This window comes from Mesocricetus auratus, unplaced genomic scaffold (assembly GCF_017639785.1).
Source record: "Mesocricetus auratus isolate SY011 unplaced genomic scaffold, BCM_Maur_2.0 Super-Scaffold_2245, whole genome shotgun sequence".
In the NCBI taxonomy this organism is placed as follows: Eukaryota; Metazoa; Chordata; class Mammalia; order Rodentia; family Cricetidae; genus Mesocricetus; species Mesocricetus auratus.
This window is the reverse complement of record NW_024429180.1, coordinates 41528630-41544561: the sequence shown is the minus strand read 5'-3', so window position 1 is coordinate 41544561 and position 15932 is coordinate 41528630. Positions and strand designations below refer to the sequence as shown.

The 15932-nt window shown below is 39.8% G+C and overlaps 1 long non-coding RNA gene across 1 annotated transcript; it reads left to right on the top strand.

Moving 5' to 3' along the window:
• Nucleotides 1–3035: 3035 nt before the first annotated feature.
• On the top strand, nucleotides 3036–5463 carry LOC121138753. Its single transcript, XR_005875614.1, has 3 exons — nucleotides 3036–3119; nucleotides 4016–4176; nucleotides 5361–5463. It is a non-coding gene; the product is annotated as an uncharacterized LOC121138753 (long non-coding RNA).
• Nucleotides 5464–15932: the final 10469 nt, after the last annotated feature.

The window sequence follows — 15932 nt, the reverse complement described above, 5'->3', positions numbered from 1 at the left end:
ATTTCTTATAGAACCCAGGATCACCAGCCCAGGCATGGCCCCACCCCCAATAGTCTGGGCCCTCCCCCATTAGTCATTAACAAGAAAATGCTTTACAACCCAGTCTTCTGGAAGCATTTTCTCAATTGATTTTCCCTCCTTCCAGATAACTCTAGTTTGTGTAAGTTGACATAAAAGTATACAGCACAGTAACCAAAATCATTGTCAATAACATGTAATGTTTGTGGGTCTTCAGGATCTTACTGGCCAAGGACTCCAAAATAAGTCACTTATTCCTGGCACTAGGCTTTTTATTTGTTACTTCTTTGGTCTAGTAGGGGCATTGTTGCCCCACTATAGAGAAACTCCACTTGAAAACTCTCTCTCTCTCTGTCTCTGTCTCTCTCTCTCTGTATGTATGTAAGTTTCTATTGTAATATTTTCTATATGACTTAAAAAAAGATCTTTAGTGTTATCTGTCCCTCCCCATATGTTCTCCTCTACCTTGCTATTCCCTCCTCCACTCTAATTTAACCTTTTCTGTTCCATTATCACCTTTAACCCTTTATACCAATGCATTCTATCTTCCGTTACTCGAAAAGGACTCCCCATGGTTCCTTATTAGTTTCCTGACCTCTAGGGTTATTCCAAATGAAATATTTGATTCAAAGGTTCAGAGAGGAACATTCACCAATGAGAGAGAATATGAAACATTCACCTTTCTGAGGCTGAATTAACTCACTCAGAATAATTGCTTCAAGCTGCATCAATTTACCTGTGAATGTCATAATTTTATTTTTCTTAGGTGCTGAATAATATTCCATTGTGCAAATATACCACATTTTCATTATCCATTCATCAGTTGGTGAACATATAGGCTGTTTCAAGTTCCATGCTATTGTGAATACAGCAACAACAAACACGGATAAGTCAGATATCTCTGTAGTGGGATATAGAGTCCTCTAGGTATATGCCCCAGATTGGCATGGCTGGCTCATGTGACAGATCTGCTTTCATCCTTTTGAGGAACCTTCACACTGAGTTCCATGGTGGCTACACAAATCTACACTCCCAACAGCAGTGAATAAGTGTTCCTCTTTCTCTGCATCCGTGCCAGCATTTGTCATCATTTGATTTTCAGATCTTAGCCATTTTGAGTGGGATATGAAGAAATCTCAAAGCAGTTTTTTTGTTTTATTTTTAGAACTTAAAAGGGATTTACCTGTGACCTCTTAGATATTAGCTTGTAAATACAAGACTGTAAATGTATTAAGAGACTATTTCTGTTAAAGTTTCCATTGTGTTTCACTTCAAGTCCTCACAAGTTGAAGTCTCATGAGGGATCTATGTTGGGCTATGTGAAACGCCTCATCTCAGACTTTCGTTTTCATGTGGTGGATAACTTCATTTCTAGACATTAACAATAGAAAGTTGCTCTACTATGGCTTCTAGGGGCTTCATCAACTAGAGTGCCTACAGTGTTTCTTTTCTGTCTTCGGACTGGGATCTTGATTTGGAAATGAAATATTTTATTGAAGATGCTGATGAGGGTTGTGTAAAACACAGAAGTGTGAAATATCTTCCCCAAATGAAATCATTTGTTAAATTAAAAGATTACATTTAGCTTTTTACAAGAAAGGAAAGACCAGGTGCTGAAGATGGCTGGGATTGTCCATCAGAAAAACCACAGAGAAATTAGATTTATGGTTCCTGTCTCCAGTACTTGTGGTACATCTCAAACTTTTCTTAAAGTCAATACCTGAGAGATAATTAGATACTTTCATTGACTTTTCCCCATCAATGACTTGGATGTATCAGAATTCCTAATTAATTCAATACAAACTCTAGCTTCTATAATTTGCTTGCTGTTTCCAACTGCTATGGAAGGATGGGTAGAATACATCATACTGACTTTACAACAGACAAAGATGTTGGAAAAGGGTATCATTTTGATGACAGTGATGTCTTCAATGCACCTGAAGACCAAATTGTGTCCAAAGCAGCAAACATATTCTTCTACCAGAGATGAGTATCTTCAGTGGAACTGGCTCCTCCTGTCTTAACCAAGAAACTTCAGCTGTCTCCCCGATGGTTAAGGATGTTGAACATTTGTTTAAAATGTTTCTCAGCTGTTCACATTTTGTCTTGGGAATGCTCTGTTTAGTTTCATTATCCATTTGTAAAATTGGATTGCTCATTTTCTTGATGTTTACTTTTTTGAGTTCTTTGTATATTTTAGATAGTAACCCTTTGTCAGATGTATAACTAGGAGAGAATTTCTTTTTCATTTTCTGTTCTTCCTCTCACTAGGGTGGTGGCATTCTTTCCTGTCCAGAAACTTTTTAATTCCATGAGATTCCATTTGTTAACTGTTAAACTCTTTAAAAATATTTTATTATTTATGTGTATAGATGTCTTGACAGTATGTGTGTGTGTACCACATGCGTGCCTAGTGCTTGAGAAGTCTAGATGAGGGCATTGCATCCCTGGGAACTGAAGTTACAGACAACTGTAAGCAATCATGTGGATTCTGGGAGTCAAATTCAGGGTCTCTGGGAGAATAGTCAGTGCTCTTAACTCTCCACTCAAACTGTTAATTTTAATGACTGCCTATAGGGTCTAATTTTTGATAAAGAGCCCAACAATACACATGGAAGGAAAGACAGCCATATTCAACAAATGGTGCAGGTCAAACTGGGTAGCTATATAGAAGAATGAAATTCTATCCCTATCTCTCACTTTTGAACAAAACTCAACTCCAAAATGATAAGATCTGATACACTGAACTGGTAGAAAAGAAAAATTCTTTACTTTAAGTTCTCAATTTTGTCTTAGACCTATTTGTGATAGTCTTATTCTAAACTTTACTACATGCAATTATATGTAACTTTTTAATTCCTGAGAACACATGTCTGTGTCTTTTCTCTTGACATATTAGTAGTCTGCCAATATTGTCTTTTATCAAAAGTCCAGTCTTAGTTTTGCTAGCATTCTATATTGTATTTACCCTTCTAATGATGAATCACCAAATTTCCCCAATCCTTGTTTTCTAGAACATGTTATAATAGGCACCCTATGCATCTGTGGAGGCACACCTAATCAGAAGCAGGATTTCTGGGCCATAAATTCTGTGTCTCACTGTGAGTAAGTAGCATGATCTGGCATCGAAGAGTGGTTCCTATGTGCACATTCATATCTCTACTTGGATTATTTTCCCTTCCCCCTTAGTAGTTCAATAACTATAACATGATATGTGTTCTTACTTGTGCTTGTGTTGTCTGGTTATTGGTGTATTTTCCTATGTGTGTACTGCCTGTTGTGAGTATTCTTTTGTAGGGCTATTCACACACATTCCTGATTTAAAAACAAAACAAAACAACAACAAAACCCCTCTATTATGGTTGACTTGAAAGCATTTCTTAGTTACCTTGGTCTTTTGTATGATTTAGATTGTAAATATGTTCTCCGATTTTGCTGGGCGTTTGTGCATCTTTTATCATGATGAATTTTGCTGAGTAGAAATCCTTACATTTAATGCACTTAGCTTCCATTGTTATGGCTAATGATTTATACCTCTGAAGTTTTGAAAAGTCCTTTCCAAGACCACATTATAAAGAAAATCTGTATTTGTTCCTAGAAACTTGTCCTCTTCCCCTTTATGTTTGTGTTCCTTATTCCCTCAGAGACTGTCTTTGTGTGAAGTGTGAGGGGGAGTTTGGTTTATGTTCCTTTTTGATGCAAGACAACTTTCTTAACAGTGTCTGCTAAGCCGTCTGTTCTTACCCATTGATCTTTATGCCATTTTTACTGCATAATAGATTCATATATATATCTATAAATTTGTCTGTTTCTCGAACAAAACATATTATTTTTTGAATAATGCCCTAAGTCCTGTTTTTAGATGCTGCACCTCTTCCTCAAGGCCAAGTTAACTGTGCATAAACATTTATTGTTTCACGTAAATTTTTGATTAAGTTTGTCAATGGTCTCAGTAAGTCTGAATGGTATCTTGATTAGGGTTGTGTTTAATTTACAGGTTAATTTTGGGAAGACAGATTATTGAAATGAAACATTTTTACTCATCTGACTGCTCATGTCTGACAAAGCTGTCATATTCAGAATACACGAAGAATTCTTAGAAATAAACAGTACAAAGAAAAACAACACCATAAAAATCGACAAAGCAGGGCCAGTGAGGTGGGTAAAGGCATTTGCCACCAAGTTTGAGGACCAGAGTTTGATCACAGAGTTCCATCCTCGGACCCACATGGTGGAAGGAGAGAACTTATTCCTGGAAGTCTTCTGACTTCTACATGCACCCATACCTACACACACACACACACACACACACACACACACACACACACACACGTATGGTGTATTTAAAAATGGACAAAGCATTTGAACAGAGTTTTCAAAAGAGAAAACATGCAAATAGCTAATATGCATGTGAAAATATTCTCTATATTGTTAGTCATGGGGAACTGTGAATATGAACATATTAGTAGTCTGCGAATATTGTCTTTTATCAAAAGTGTTGGAAATAAGAGAAGTTGTCTATGTCAGTTATTGGAGTGTCAAAATTTCAGCTTGGTGGAAATATAAATGTGTAATTATATTTTTGAAAAAGTCCTGGCAGTTATATTTTTATGAATTTACACTGACACCACAACCCAAAAAATACTATTTCTGTGTTTTTACCCACAGAAATAAAATGTATTTCTCCAAAAATTTTGTATAACAATGCTCATAGTTGTATTACTAGTAACAATTCCAAGCTAGAAAAAAACATCAAGTTATTTTTATAGGTAAATACTATAATGTTACACAGATGAATCTCAAGAATATTATGTCAAGCAACTGGACTCAGGAAGAATAGGTCATATCACTACATTTACTTGAAGTTTAGGAACAGACATACAAAACTAAGATTATAAAAATCAGAGCTGTGGTTTTCTCCAGGGAAGCCATATGGTCAGGAAGAGCCACTAGGGGATTTTCTGAAGTGAAGAAAAGAAATATATTTTTTTTAGGTGGTAGTTATGCCTATACACAATTGTCAAAATTTGTATCACTGGATATTTAAAATTATGTGCATGTGTTATTCTATATAAATTATTCCTTAGCCTCTCATATTTCACCCATAATATTTTGAGAAAAGAAGCCAAAGAAGGGTTGAAGCTCAGTGGTACAGCACTTGCCTAGCATGGATTCGATCTTAGTGCCACAGAGAAGGGAACCAAAGACTGAAGTGTTGTATGGTATCAAGGAATTGGGCTACATCTTTTATTATACCATGAAGAAAATAATTTATGTTTTATATACTTAAAAAGATTCTTAGTATTATTTATTAATATGTGTCTCTTTGTGCCTGTATCAAGGTTTGTACATACGAGTGTAGGAGCCTGAGGAGGCCAGAGGCACCAGATTTCCCAGAGTTGGAGTTGCAGGCAGTTGTGAACCAACTGGGAGTGTATCAGCTCTTCTGCTGTAAGTACTCCCAACTGATGCAACATCTCTTCAGCCCTGCTTTCGTGGGTGTCACATGATACATGATAAATACATGCATAGAGTTGACCCTGTGTGTACTATTTCCTCTCCTTATCATCTTTTCTTCATCAGATAATTTGAGGAACATTTATTTCCCAGATTGAATTTCACCCTGCAGATTTTATTTTAGAGTTTGTTGAGGGACATCGTCCAGTTCTAGGTCATTCCCTTTCAGTGCACTGCGATGCGCTCCTGTTCTCTGGTTGCCATGAGCACTCAGCTGTCTAATTGTCCCTCCTCCATGAGCAGTGTGTGTATTCTTGCATGTCTTATTTTTGTGCTGTTCTGCAGTTTCACTATTATGTATCTAGGCCTGAGTTTTTCTTTTAAAAGAATTCTGCTGGTTTGGAGGTTGGAGAGATGGCTCAGCAGTTACGAGCATTTGTTACCTCTGCAGAGGACCGACGTTCTGTTCTCAGCAGTCACACCTGGGGACTCATGACTGCATGTAACCCCAGTTCCAGGGCATCTGATGACTTCTTCGAGGGTGCTTGCACACACACAGACACACACATACACACACACCACACACACTCACACACACTCACACGAATAATATAAATCTTTAAAAATTCTGCTGCTTCGATTCTTCAGAGGTCCTGAGTCTGAGCTACCTACCATTTACCTTGGTGATTACCTCTTCCCCAACTTCTCCCTTCCCCTTTTGCAGCCTTAATTTAATACAAGAGCCCACTTCATTCTGCTTACCCTGTCTCTTAAGCACTTTTCAGTTTTTGTCCTTCTAGGTCTGAAGTTCTGCAAATTTTTATCACTACTAGTATCATTAGCCAGACCCAATCTGTTACTGAATTCATCTGTTGGATTTTAATTTCATATTTTTTTCATGACAAATAGGTTTGGCCATTTATTTCCCTATATCCAACATGTATTTTCTTTCATTTAAAAAATCATATATGTATGGGGTTTCAAGAATTATTAATTTTTTTATAAAGCACGTATTGTCTAGGGAACATATTTTTCCTTGTAGTCCTGCCTCCCTCTCTTCAATCCCCATCACTTCCCAGACAGTTTCACCTCTACTTTCATGCCATATAAACACACATGATTTTATGAATCTACATAAAAGCTAGAGTTAGAAATGAGATAAAACATATTCTTTTTTCTGAGACTACCTTAGCTATCTTACTACAATTATCTTTATATGTCTCTATTTTCTTGCAAATGGCATTGCTCTATTCTTTCTTATGGCTGATAAAATTCCAATGCCTATGGCACCACATTTATTTTATCCATCCCTCTGCTGTTGGATACCTAGGTTGTTTCCATAACTTATACACTGTGAATGGTCCTGCAATGGGAACTGTTGTTTAGGTATCCTGTGCCATGTTGACCTTTTGTGTTAAATATTCAGCTGTGCCACATCTGCGTCCCATGGGAGTTCCATTTTAGTCTTTGAAGAAGTTCCATATTGACTTCCATACTGGCTGGACTCATTTCTGTTCTGTCCAGTGGCAGGTATGAGGGCTCCCTTGTCCACTTCTCGTTAGCATTTGTTACCATTTCTTTCTTTAACGACTGTCTTTCTGATTGAGGCAACATGGGTTCTCGTGTAGTTTGACTCGCATGTCTTTGTTGTGTATTTTTCTTCGGTGGTCTGAGTCTTTGTTCTGGGATGGGCCCCGTTGATAACATGGAGAGCAAACATGGCAACCTGTTTTGTGATCTTTGTTTTTGTTTATTGTCACAAGATCCTGTTTCCTGGAATGTATTTATCACATGGCATTCTTAAGACTTGAGTTGAAGAGAATATCTTGTGTTTGTTCCTTCGGGAATTCTACCTGCTGAGGACCACTGTAGAGTCAGGTTCTGGCCCAAGGGACAGTAACTATGGGCTGAAAAGCAACATGAGGGTAATCTATGGACTACAAACTCTGAAGGGATGTTTCTACTTTAGTCAAGATGTAAAATAGTGCAGCTTTTAACCAATTCCTCAGGGAAGGTGTGAATTTACTCCTATTTTATCCAGTGTGGAAGTGTAGCTTCCCAGGAGGAATCTCAGGTCTGACACTGCTTGGAGAGGCCATGGTCCTTATTTCCTGTTCCCTTCAGTTCACCAGGCTGTGAAGCTTAAATTTATCAGATTAAGCAAATGCCCTTAAATTTCCTCCATGCTCCACTGAACTTCCCAGGATCGATCTTCATTTAGTTTTTGGCCTCTGAAATTTCATTACTTTCTTGCTGGTTCATTCTCACATTTACATAGACTAAAACAAAATCTATGTAGCTAGCATATTTGTTTACACCTGAAAGGGTTGATTAAGATAGCTAGTTTGTCTTGAGAAACAAGAGATTTATGTATTCATGTTTCATTTTATTCTTATAAAATGCCCATTTTATGTGTAAGTAAACATTTATTTTTCACAAATTAAGACTATATCTGGTATACTAATGTAGCTATATATGCATATAATTTATAAATGAACAAATATAGTTACAAGAAACCACATATCCAAATCACTCCATAACCCTTATCTATCCACTGAATGCTGTGGAAGTGGCAAAACGAAAGCTTGTAAGGCTTCTGGAACCTTCTGGAACTTCCAAGCTTCATTCTTGAGATTTCTTATTCTAGGGAAGATTCTAAGAATTATGCAAATTCAACTGGTTATTTTCTAACCTCCCAAGTCTAGAAAGCTTTCAGAGATGTGTTGATTTCCTCTTGGAGGTAGTGACTAGCTGTTGTTTTAGTCGGTGTTACCAACAGTTGGCTACAAATGACCCACCTATATGGTACCGGCCTCTTGAGAAAGTAATGGCTGTGTCTTCTCCAATGGGTTGCCCTTCAGGGCTCTAGTTATGACAAAGCTCTGTCACTTCAGAGAAAGTTTCTGAAGTTAGAGAGAGATGAGACTCATGATAGAGAAACACTTGTCTTTGTTAGATTGATAGGACCTTGGTAGAAGAGCCCACTTTTCGCCAGTTGCTGGCTAATGTCCTGGTTGGGAAGAGCAATAACCTCATTAATGAATTATCTCTTACTTACAAGACAAATTTGACTCATTTCTTTCCTTAAAAGATGGTGTCATTGATTAAAGGTAGCCATTTGTGACCATGGGGAGACATATCACCTCACCCTTTGAAGATGGCTGATGTTTGCATTCTCTGCTAGGAAGCAAACTAGTTCTCTGGATCACCTGGATACTTCCAAGTTATCTAAAGAGTGGCCTTACAGTTCCAAACAACTGTCAGAAAGAAAAAGGGATGATTAATACAAGTGTGTGTGTGTGTGTGTGTGTGTGTGTGCGCGCGCGCGCTTCCCAACTCTGGGCTACATGATATACAGAACATACATGCTGGCAGTGATCATACTGTTGAGCATGGAATTCACAGGCATGGTGAGATCCACGATGATGAGTCCGACTGTAGCAAAGCACTTAACTAAAGCTCCAAAGCCAGAGTGGAATCCATCACACCAATTTAGTAACTTACGACCAAAGCCGAATGCTAATTTTTACAAAAAAGGCATCAACGTTTCATCTTTGAAAAGTCGACTGAACTAGGTCGGATTAAAACTCAAGCCTATGTATTATTAAAATAATTGAATTGGGCTATCAAAATATCAGACGGAGCTTGAGTCAGGATTCCATATGTTCTTGATTAGAGATAAGTTTCTCCTTTATGAGCTAAATTAGACTGGTTGAGAGGGAACGGCAGTTTCACTAACAGACAATGAAATGATGGCACTGGTCCGATTAGCCTTCAGAGGGAAGGTACAGATGTGTCTGGAATCACAATGCCCTGCCTGACTTTCCTGGTGACTTTCCCGAACCCTTCTTTAACACGCCATTCACGAGTCTATGTCTTCGTTCTGTGAGGCATCTTTGACTGAATCTAGGGGTGGTCATTGTAGCCTGCTTGTGATTGACCTTTGACGGAGCCAACTGGCTGAACTGGCCGTGTCACTTCCCTGGAGGCACGGAGCCACACCCTGCGGGCTGTGCTTTTCATGAATGGCGGAGGAAACATTCGCAAAGGACACAGTTCCAGCATCCCACCAGCTGTGCTGTCTTTTCCGGGTGAGGCTGATTGCTTTTGGCCCTGCTAGTGCAGTGTTTTCCATCAAATCAGTCTCTCCTCTGTGGGGGATATTTATTATGTGCCATTTTCAAAATAAAGGGGACGCGGAGCAATCTTCCGGCAAAACCATAAAACATTTTATTATCCGAGACGGTGAGGGGACAGGTTTGACATACAACACTGGGAACGGCAACGGCCGAACAATGTGGTGCTAAAGCGTGATTTAATGAGGCTTGGAGGATTTAGTTCAGTCAGAAAAGTTCCACTCTGTCTCGGGCGTGGGGGAAGCTGAGCTGGGGTGGGCACCTGAATGAGAAGCATCTCTCTAGGTAGGCATCGGACAGCAACTGCTATCTGCCTTGTTGTCCCTGACAACCATTTTCGGGAGACTTCAGTGGTAGAAACTTCTGGCTGATTTAGTGGACCCCAAACTTGGCGCAATTTCTCAGTGGCTTCCGTTTTACAAGGCCAGCAGTTAATCTAACAAAAGCCTGAATTCATTTCCCTCTATACCCATTGATTGCCAGCTGAGAGCTGGATGCTGTCAACTCAACTTTTTTTTTATTTTAAATTGCATTCCACTGGAATTGAGGTCCTTTGCCCTCTAATCAAAGGCACTGTATCGTCTTGGGCAACAATTTTTATTTCTACTTTTCTTTTAGGGAGAAAAACTCATTAACAGATGGTGACTGGTTTTCAAGTCAATCATTGTCTTTGAATTTGGTCATATATGTCTTTCCAAATCAGCTGACTTGCATCTACCTGTATTCTTTTTGTAAAACAAATGGGTTGGTATATCAGTCTGTGAGTCATAAACATCAGATATTCACTGACAAGTTCAGGCATCACTTCATTATCTTCTGTATTGAAGTAGATGTATGTGTTCATGGAATATCTAGCATGTATGCTACCATGAGGATGGGGGTGGGGGATTCATGGGAATGTGGAAGAGGTAAATGTCTGAGTTCTTGTCCTGAAGGGGCAGATGATCTAGAAGGTAGGAATAGAATGTAGAAGGTGTGCATGAGTGAAGACAGAATTGACATTGCATTATTATATAAGCTCAGTGGAGATGGTTTGGCCTCAAACAGTGGTTTTAAATGATACTGGCTAACAGGGTTGCCTGGAATTGTTTAGAAAGACAGTTGATTAAGTCTGGCATTTGAGACCCCAATTCAATATGTATGGAAGAGTACATGTATAGTCACAGCTGGGTAACAGTGTCCTAGGAGAGATACAGTTATGTTTTGGGTTGTTTGCTTTGCTTTAAGATTGAGGTTTTACTCTGGATTTTTTTCTTTCTCCAGGTCACTAGGAGCTTCCTTTTCTCTAACCCTTGTGTGCATCTAAGCTATAGCTTCACCATTTCTTTATGGAAATTTCTTTTCAAGTCCAGTCATCTTAATAGCCTGGGCCATCAGAATATGTCCATAAATGTTTGTTGAGTGGGAGCATGAAATGATGGGGCTGGGAGACTTTAAGCAAGATTCATGAAATCTGTTTAGGAAGCATTGTCTTCACATTTATCAATATGGAGAGAAAGGTTGGCATTATGCTATCTTTTCCTTACCTTATAAATATTACATGTGACCCAATTAAATAGATATCTTTCTCTGGTGACTCTGGATTCTTTTAATGATAAATGTACAATACAAATTCTAGGCACTCTCAAGGACAGTTGACCCTAGAGTAATACTTTCATTCTAGCTTGTGTCAAGTGGGTGAATTTTGATGAGCTTATAACAGAGCTGCTTCTAGTAAAGTAAGTCCACTAATGTCTTCTAAAGGAGATGGCTGACTTTAAAAATGTTGAGAACAGTGAGGAGGCCTAGGGAATCTATTGAGCCTTGGGTAGCAGATCAGTACCTATCCCAAGTATACACACGGACTTTGGACTCCCATAGAACAATGTGAGGTGCACTCTCATCCGAACTCTTGGGGAAGGGTCTAGGCCCTGCCCTATATGAAATGACAGACTATGCACACCCCCATGGAGGGCCTCACCCTCCCTGGGGAAATGAGGGGATAACGGGGGGGGGGGGAAGGGCTCGGGAGGAAGGGAGGGAATGGGAGAGGGACCTGGAACTGACTTGTGAAGCAACCTTGTTTCTTATCCAAATTTAAACTGGAAAATAAAATTAAAAAAATAAAAAAAAGAAACAGTATATAATTTTAAATAAATATGTATAAAAAATGTTGAGAACATGTCTGGGGTCCAGAGTCTAAGTAGGAAATAGCAGTCCAAGAGCCTAGTAGTGACCCAGGGGGCAGTGACTCCCCACAGCTCTTCCATCTCATTGGTATCATTGGCCTCTAAGTTACTCCTTTCATTAAAGCATCCCTTTCAAGCCTTGCTTGCAGGTTCATCCATTTATTTGGTGAGGAAGGAATAGGAGATTAGTATTTCCAAGAGACCTGTGGTTAGGACTCATCTATAGTGACAAATTAACTATTGAGGCCTTTCTTTTTCTGTGAATTCATTAAACTGTGTTTATAAGTACCTCCCTCCCTGTTGTGATATGCAGCCTTTGTCATGATGAAAATGAGCCACCTATTCTAGATCACAGGAAGGGAGGCTTCTGCCTCTCAGAGCACATGCTGGCTATTTAGGTGCTGTAAATTTTGTTCCACGGGTTTCTGAAATGCAAGCTCATTTGTTTATTTGAGATCTCTAGCTCAGAGCCTTCCTTGGCATTGTCTCCATCTCCCTGGTGCTCACTGCAGGCTGGGCTGAGGGCTGACCTCCCTCCGCTGTTGCTGACAAGAAGCTGGCCTTCTGCCTTATGTTTAATTAGCAGATTTTGTCTTTCGAGATCAAAAGTGCCTTAAATTCTTTCCTATTTGGAAAAGCCAAGGCCCAAGGTAGTCACTCTTTAAGTGACTTGTCCCTCCAGAGTCTGGTTTTTCCATGGTGCCCCTTGTCTATTTATTCTGAAAAACAAAAACAAAAACAAAAAACAAAATAGCCCCGAGTTCAGGCTGCCATTAGGGAAACGTGACTCATTTAAGGGGAATCAAATATTCCTTCCCCTTCTAAACTGCTCTGGGGAGAGAACAAGAGAAGTGTTTCATGCTGGTGGTTAAAACAGGGGTGTGTTTCTTTTCTTTCCTAGTGTAAATGGTGATTATGTTATGACAAGGCAGATTTTGTCAAGACAGCAGAGCGTAACTAGCGACAGCCATTTGAAGGACTTCGGAAGGAGCTGTGTGATTAGTCCCAAACCCTTCTCCAAAGCGTCAGGCTGGAGTCATTTCCTGATGTCAGGGTGCTTCAGCATCCGCCTTGTGAGCAAAGCGATTCTGCATGTCAGATCCTGAATTTAAATGAATGTGAAGCTCTGTGGAGAAACCTCACTCCTCTTTGCAGCCACAGCTGGGCAGCCACCAGAGAGTTTTCAGGCTAGACATGTTTTTCCCCCAACATCTGTCAGCTTAGCTAAATCAGAACTCCAAATGAACAGTGTAATACCCAAGATCATTATCTGGATTTGTGACACTCCCTCCCACTTCTCCCCAGAGGATTTGGGATTCGAAATGAAAAACAACATTTGTAAGGGATCAGAAGAGGGAGGATTTTCATCTTTATTATTATTACCACTAATAATGCATTTTCATTAACATGGTTTTAATAGTATGGAACAAATAAAAATGAAACATGCCCCCGTCCACACTGACATGCTCTTTTGTGCCTTTTTGGTAAGGTACCGTATCTGCCACTCATTCAATCCAAGATAAGCCTATTAGTTAAGCTCCTGTCTACAGGTGCGGTCTACAAAGCTGTAATTTTCCACTCTCAGTTAACTGAAAACTTACAGATGGTCTCTTGGTTTAACATGTTTTCACAACATCAAAAGAGATACTCTCCATGTTCCAGATAGAAGGAGAGTTAATCTGCTAACCAAGTCAACAAGTGTTTATTGAGTGCCTACTTGATGTTCATCTAGGCGTTACTGTTGGAGAGCATGCATACTGAAGAGAGATTCTACCTTAATGAGAAAACATGACCCAAATTCATAAGCTTGTGGCCTGGTGGCCAGAGCACAGCATCTGAAATGTGTCTCACATGGTTTAGAAGTCCACAGGCCGGCAGGATGGTGTAGCAGGTAAAAGCATATGCCACACAATTCCTGGATCCACAGCAGAAGGAGAGAATCTCCACAAAATTGTTCTCTGACCTTCACATGTATGTTTATTTCAAACACCACACATACACGCGCACGCATGCATGCATGCATGCACGCATGCACCACTCCCTCTAAAATTAATGCTTAAAAGTTTAAGCACTATAGACATCTGGTTTCTTTTTGTTAAACTAGAGAGACACTAGTGTGTTAGGATTTGCTGTGTCTTGAATGTTCCTCACAGGCTTCCTTCTGTGTTGAATGTTTGCTCTCTGTATGGTGGTGCTATTTTCAGAGGTTCTAGAAACTTCAGGAGGTAGGCCATGAACGGTGGAGGAAATAGGTCACTGGGGGCCAGTCCTTGTAGTATCTTGTCCCCTGCTCTTCTTTTCTTCCTCTGTTTCCTACATTAGCGTAAGGTGAATAATATCCCTATGCCACACACACTTGCTGCCTAGATGTTTTGCCTTACCCAGATCCTAAAATCCATAGTCTAGGGACCATCTACTGACCTATCAGAGACCATGAGCTAAGATAAATCTTTCCCTGTTTAAGTTGTTATACCAGACTTTCTATCATAGCAAAGAGAAAGGTTAGATAATCTATGATTGCTGTGAGCATTAGCAACATCTGTAGAGCACCTGCTACATTGGAGACAAGCCAAAACAATGTTTTAAGTCGGTACATTACATAGCATATCATCATTTAACTCTCAGTATTAGTTATAGAAGAGCTTAGAGGCTGGAGAGAACAGTGCCAGTCAAATAGATGGGTAAGTGCTGAACCATATAACTAAGGTAGCACTTAGAAATGACAGAGCTGGATTGCTAGAAGGGAGCCTAGAGGAAAACAGGTCCAGCCAGCTCCTTCTTCCAGCACAGAAACAGAGAGGGGCTCAGACAAACTGCTCAGTAAATTGCTAGAAGGTGCCAGTTTGACCTGTATGTATGACCCTGCTTGGGGAGATGGTGCTGTGGAATAGAATCGTTATCAAACTTGGTGGCATATCAGGATATATCATGAGACTTTTGGGATGAAGAGGTAACAGGTAGTCTGTTCAGTGACTTGAAGTGAGGCCCAGAAGTAAGCTTTCTTAGCTAGTTCTTGGCTTGCAGTTCAGTCTAGTGGTGTAGCATAGAGCACTTTGGACTTGAAGTCTCAGTTCTGAAACTTTCCTTGACAATTTTCATGATCTGAGCAAGTCAACTTTTATGTTCTTCATGGGCTCAGCTGTCTCTTGAAGTCGTTCCGTTTCACCGACCGAGATTCTAGTTACTCCCCTTCTCATCATCACTCAGTACTACTGTTTCAGCTCAAGCCAGTGTATGACTTTTCTCACTGTGGTGACTGAATTCCTTACAAAAAGTAATTTAAGGGAGAAAGGGCTTATTGTGGCTGATAGTTGGAGGGGATCATTACAACATGATGGAGATGTGTCAGCAGGAAGAGAAGGAAGGCATGACAGCATAAAGCTGACTGGTTATCCTTCAACTAATCAGGAAGCAGAGAGTGAGGGACCAGAAAAATAGGGCTGGGCTATAAAATCTCAAGTCCTTCCCCTAGTGACTCACTTCCTCCCATGAGGCTTCACTCTCTTAAAGGCTCTACATCCTCCTCAACAGCATTTCTAGCTGGAGACCAAGTATTCAAACATTCAAATCAGAGCAGCCAGGATTGACATTTGGAAAAGATTTGACTTTGTTTGTAGTGGTTGTAGAGCCTACCAAAGTGGGAAAGGGAAGGAGACCATAAGCTGTACCTTGGCAGGGTGGAAGTTCCCTGGAGAGATGGAGACAGCTACAAAGTCACATGGTCAGAGGAGAGTTTCAGTCTGGAGAGCTCTGCGAGGTGGTATAGTTTTAACACTTTGTTGGAATACTTCCCAAATGGTGTTTTCTGGAACATTGGCTGTGAAACATACTCTGAAGAGATCTCTGTGTTAATAAGTTTGGGAGATGCTACATGCCGTATTATGGTCTAGGAGACTCATGGTACACGCATCCAGGGCTTTGAGGAATCCAATTAACCTTACTTAGTCTGGAATGTGTCACATTTATTTGGTCACAGAGCACTTAAAAGCAATAACTATCAATTAATGTTCCGTGGAACACTTTGGGGAAACACTATTATAGAAAACAGGGAGTCATTATGAGTTCTGTGTTCAGTTGTAGAGAACTTTTAGGGGAACTTGGGGAAGTGATCATTAGGAAGAATATTTAAGAAGAGCAGGAAATGAACTGGAAT